Here is a 6030-nt window from a genome sequence, read left to right on the forward strand (position 1 = left end):
TGGCCAGACACTCTGAAGCCCTTCCAGGATGTGAGTACTTACACCTCCCTCTTGCATGCTGGATCTCCCTCCTCAGGAAAGCAACATGGGTGCTAAAGGCCCAACCCTTTCAGTAGGAGCAGCTGGGGAACTGCAGGCTCAGTTTTGTGTTTCACAAAAACCCCTTGCCTTAATGCTACATGACTATTTAATCATGACTGTTAAAGAATGTGGAATTGAACCCTACCTGAAGTCAGAGCATAAGCAGCATGCAGCCCAGCTAAAGGAAAAGCAAATGTTCCCGATTCTGCACCAAGCTGTGCAATGGGCTTTCCCTTAGCAGAGAATTTGAGTCATGTGTACAATCTGGCCACCCACCAGGCAGGTTTCCTACCTGCTGCTGCACACCAAGGCACACCCTGGATCCAGCAGGATCCAGCACAGGCACCTGTCAGCCCTGTGATTTGTGACCCATGTGACAGGGGTGGCTGGGGACGCTCTTTACAGCCTGGTGTCACTGCTGGCTGTGTGTGTTCCAGCTCCTGCATCGAGAGTACTTCCCTCACCCATTCACATCAAAGGCTGCACCGACACAAATACATGAGTTTTACAAGTCACTCAGCTGTGTACTATAACAAAGGTGTGCCTGAGATGCTCCTTAACGTTTCTCTTACCATGCCCAAAATTTGCATCAGCTTGTGTGAGGATTAAGATCTGGGAGACAGAAACTACCAGCCACAGTGTTGGTGGGTGACTTTAGACAAGGCTTAGGAAGTGGTTTTGAATGCACACATAAGACTAAGCCATTGTTCTTACTCAGCTTTCTATTGCAAACCAAATGCAACTGAGCTTTTTTTGCTACCTAATCAGATACGCAGACTACTGGGTATCTGATGCATGAAGTGTGGGATGAAGACCAGGCTGAAGGGAATACAACAAAACCCAAAGTATGGTGCATCATTATTTTCCCGTGGCTTATAGCTTCCAAGTTCCCCAGGGAGTATGACAACCATTTCCACATCTGACTATTTCATTTTGAAAGAAATGTAAGCTAGACTTAACTATTTTCTTTCCATATGTGTCTGGTAGATAAATTTATCATCAAGAGATTCTTCTCCTCCGCTTCCCCCCACTTAACAGCTCTTGACTTTGTGTGGCCCCTCCATACCAGCCTATTGTTTGTGCTTTTTGCAAGACCCTGCTTTAAAGTATGACATGTTTATGTAAGAGACATTGATGGCTAACACAGGCTTCAGCCCAGTAGGGCATTTGGGATGGTGTCAGCGAGGAATGCTCTCCCCTGATTTATGAGCACATTATAGTTATTCAGGTGGAGTGGCAGGACCTGGCAGTAAGCACCAGCATATAGATCAAATGTGTTTTAAGTTCATAGATCAGGCTGAGGTGCTGCCAATCGCCACAGGGTTGTGGCAGGAGAAACTAAGCCCTTTTACAGTTTTTTAAAAGAAAGCAGTCTCTGAAGACAAAGAGCTGCCTTCAACCTTAAGTCTTACTAACCAAAATATTAGACTGTTCTTACAAACTCTGTTCTGCAGTCTCATGATGGCATATATGCAGATTCAGAAACAGATGCTTGTGGTAGCCTGCAAGACTGACGTACTACACCATTCTTTCTGCACGACAAGTCTGATTCGCTTGGCTGTTTCCACATACTTAAGCACTTGAACAAAGTTCTTCAACTTTCTTCCTTTTAATCTCTTTTATTTATAATAGGTACAGGTTGAAGAGATGCTCTTTTGAGGCACACAACTGAAGTGCTCATATTTATAAGCCCATTCAACTCTACACTGTGCCCCCTAAAAAACCCCAGCTTTGGGTTCCCCATAGTTGCCATGGTTCCCCAGCAGCCAAACCCCATCCCCAGTGTTTGCCAGCATCCTTTCTACTCAAGGTGCTCATTTAACATCTTCAGCTCTCAATGAATTCAGTTCCCCTCATATCCTTCACAGTTTGAATAGCTTTGCAGTTTGCTCACATCTGCAGTTTGCACTTTAATTAAGACATTCAATTTCATGTTTCCCTTATGCTCTTTCACCTTCCTCTGGTATTATCAATTTGGCAACACAACTCTGTAAACCTGTTCATCTAGAAAAGCCTATGCTGAATTACTATATCTCCCATGAAGTAACAGGAGCGCAAGTCTTTCTATTTTGTAAGGAGGAGGGGAAGAAAGGCAGAAAAACAAGTGCTTCCCAGCATTTTTCAAACACTAAAGAAATTTGACAGGCTGAGAGAGTTGGGGCTGCTCAGCCTGGAGAAGAGAAGGCTCTGAGGAGACTTTTTAGCATCTTCCAGTACTTTAAGGGGGCTTACAACACCTGGAAAGGGACTCTTCATCAGGGCATGGTATGGCATGGGAGGAATGGTTTTAAAATGAAAGGTTTAGATTAGATATGAAGAAATTCTCTACTGCAAGAGTGATGAGAGACTGGTACAGGTTGCCCAAAGAAACATGGATGGCCAGTCCATGGAAGTGTTTCAAGGCCAGGTTGGATGGGACTATGAGCAACCTTGACCTAGTAGAAGGTGTCCCTGCTCATGGCAGAGAGTTGGAATGAGATGATCTTTAAGGTCCCTTCCACCTAGGCCATTCTGCAATTCTAAAACTCTTGCAATTGCTTGAGTGAAGCTGGGTAGGATACTGCTTCTTTCTAGGAGAAAGGTATGTCCTTTACCCATAAAAGTCCATTTAATAATTATGTGAACTTTTTGCTTCTGCTCCCACAGTGCCAGTGAAGGTAACTTGGCACACACAATTTCAAGTTAGGGAGTTATTTTTCTCAACACTGAGCATACAAGTGATATAACACATCACAAGGGAAGTCTTTGATTATTTCTGTGTTCTTGACCAATTCAAAAGTCCTATTCTCTTTCCATGAAGGAAGAAAACACCTACACATTAGGGTCAATAAACAGACTTAGAATTCAGTTCAAGCCCCCCCAAAACACAGCCAGAAATAACTCACTGTATGGTTCCGTACATAGCAGTCATACACACTAATAACCAGTCCATGGCACATTCAACCATTCCACCCAAGTTTCCAGAAAAGCACTTCATGTTTACACAAATACAGGATGATTAATTTCCAGACAGGTACCCCTCTGGAAACTATATGGAAATGCCAACATAGTCAAAACCTGAAAGAAGTGAAGTATTTTAAACTGACTCATAATGCAAGACCCAGAAGAAGACCCAAATCTCAGTGCATTGGAACATACCTGACGTTTTCTGCAAGATCTTCATCTGCTTTTGATGATCAGGTTTTGGAAATTATTTTAAACTTCCTTTTCACTGGCTACAAATCCAAAACAATAAATCAAGCTTCCAGAGTCAGTTACATTATAGGCATAATAAGAGGCAACAGTTACCGTATTTCCTTATATGCAAAGAAACCCAAACCCACCAAAAAAACCCCAACCCAGCCAAACTGCCATTTTATCCTTCAGAAATGACCTTGTATTAATTGTTTATTACTTTAAGATAAAAGCACCTTTTAGAGGTTCACTGCTGCTTTGTTAACAGTCAATTAAAGACAAATTCTCCTCTTTCCTCACCCCCAGAAGAAAAATGTCAAGAGGCAAAGCCTAGAAATACATGAGATTGCAGGGGCTATCCTGCACTGATTGGGGTGAGCAGAAGCTTCCCTGGCTTCATTCTGTTTTGTTTGATTTGCTCCAGTTTGAAATGCAAATGAAAAGTCAAGCTTGAGTCCCAGCCATTCTAAATTCTTCTAAATATTATCTGCCAACAAAGTGAAAGAGTAATCAAATATTGAAAGTTAATGAGTAAAGGTCTATTTTTTTGAAGAAATACAGAATTCCAATGTTAGTTTCAATTTGAAGTTCTTCCAAATAGTCAGTGTGTTTGGTTACAATTTTTTTTTCCCTTGTAATTTTTTTGTAGTAATTATAGAAGTCTGAGCTACTGGAAAGAGTAACATGAACCATTTTAGGTAGCTAAAGAAAAGAAAAAAAAGAAAAACTACTAAAGAAAATTCTTAAAACCAGACAAACTATTTACCTGCAGTAATAATGACACTGAATACCATGCAGAGGGGAAAAACTGCTCCCCTTGACCTGCTGCTCATGCTTTGCACTGAGGGAAACTGACTGCAAACTATTTGTATGGGTAACTCTATTTGTAAAAGTGACTAGAGAAAATAAAGTCTGTACAAATCGTTGTCTTTGAATAGTAGGCTGCATAACTGGGGACTACATGTATAATATTGCATGGATGTTACCATTTATTTCTAATAATTGATGAGTGTGCAAAATTAATGGGGTTTAAAATTAAATTGTGTCCTCAAACCTGAGGTTCATGGGATCAAACTCACATTTTCCCTTTTACAAAACATAAGTAGTGATATACTAGTTTTTAATTAGCACGAAAGAGAGTACAGTAGTCTGTGTGGCACATCAGATGGCAGTCATCATCAAAATGTCCTTGGGCCATCAGGCATTTCTTGGATAAACATTCTCAGTGCATTATTCAGGTGACATTGCACTAGCATTTAAAGAGATCTAGAAGCTGAACAATTTGGAGGGGTCTGGTGAGCCAGTTACTTCCACAGGACTCACAAGTCATGTCCAGGTGTTCTGCTCCCATCCACCAGTGGGTGATTGTGTGGTGCACAGCCAGACCATGTAAGACTGGCTGGCAATCCCATTTTGGGTCCAGGCTGCAGGAAAGGAAATCAGTTTCCTTTTTTTGATCTACTGAAATGCTTTTAGCTCCTTTCAGATTTGTCATAACAACAATACACTTAAGGAATAATCTAATGCAGGCTTAAACCTCTCTTCAGTACAGACTGCTAAAAACGCCTGTCTCAATTTGATATGCTACACTGATATATTGCACTTTTCTGTATCTGTTTCATTCCCTTATGGTGGATGAAATTCAAAGGTATTACACAAAGTAATATCCAGCCCCAAGTGAGGCAGCTAAACCCACAAATCTAGATGTACAATGCATATGATGTAGTCAAAGCTAATTAATTGTTCCATATCCATCATCATTCTGCCATTACAAAGTTCCTTCCCCTTCCTCTCAAGGGCTTTTCTCCTTCAGTTTGTAGCATTTCTGACTCCTTTCCACTGATGTACAAAGCTCTTGAGTACTCTTACATGAACCTAGGCTTCTTCCCCAGGCTTACTGGCATCATTTCCATGCATGTTTATCTGAATCTCTTGCTGTTTTCTCCCAAAGGATGTGTATCTTTTTAGTCCTGGAGATAACTGAACAGAAGTCCTCAGTACCTCCTGGATGTGGCACCATAGGTGTCTGCTGCTCCTGCTTCACTCTCCGAGTTCTGTTCTGAGCAAGGCACTGCAAGTGCCTTCTCTCAGTGTCTCCTCTCCTCCTGTTTCAGTGGAGGGAGCAGATTTGAGCCTTGCTCAGGGCCCTCTCCTTCCCGAGCAGAGGCCCAGGCACACCCGCAGAGGCACCACACTAATGGCAGCTGGCACTGTCTGTCTCCCAGCAGCAGGGCATTAATAACCATTAACAAAATGCTATACAGTTCCAACATGATGTCAGTGGTATTAACCTCTGTCATTCCTGCATCAGCACTCGTGAGTGACTGGTTTTCCTTTTCTTTAAAACTTACCTCTGAAATACTCCATAGCAGTAAAACCAACAGTGACTACTTAGAATACTACTAGCTTTAATTTTCCAGTTTTGAAAATGAACTCTCAGTTATCAGTACTGACTATGTTGAATAACAGCTGAAATTCTCATTCATATATTTTTTACCAAGCTTTACAAAAAATAAACCAAAACAAAGCCTTCATGCCCTGCAAACTTGTGAGCATTTTTGAGAGCTACTAAGGATTTGCCACCTATTAGAGAAAATAGGTGGAAGAGATTTGGGAGTTTTCTGGAATGGATCATTTATGAGCAGATTACTCAGAACTGCCGAGCAATCCTACTATTTTTTTCAGGAGTATGAAATATGAGTATCTTTTCTCAGTTCAAACTAGTAACCAGAGCAGAAACAATTCTTTTAAATAGCATGTTCATAAAGCCTCTAC

This window comes from Chamaea fasciata, unplaced genomic scaffold (assembly GCF_029207755.1).
Source record: "Chamaea fasciata isolate MVZ Bird 193981 ecotype frontalis unplaced genomic scaffold, bChaFas1.0.hap1 SCAF_7, whole genome shotgun sequence".
Classification (NCBI taxonomy): Eukaryota; Metazoa; Chordata; class Aves; order Passeriformes; family Sylviidae; genus Chamaea; species Chamaea fasciata.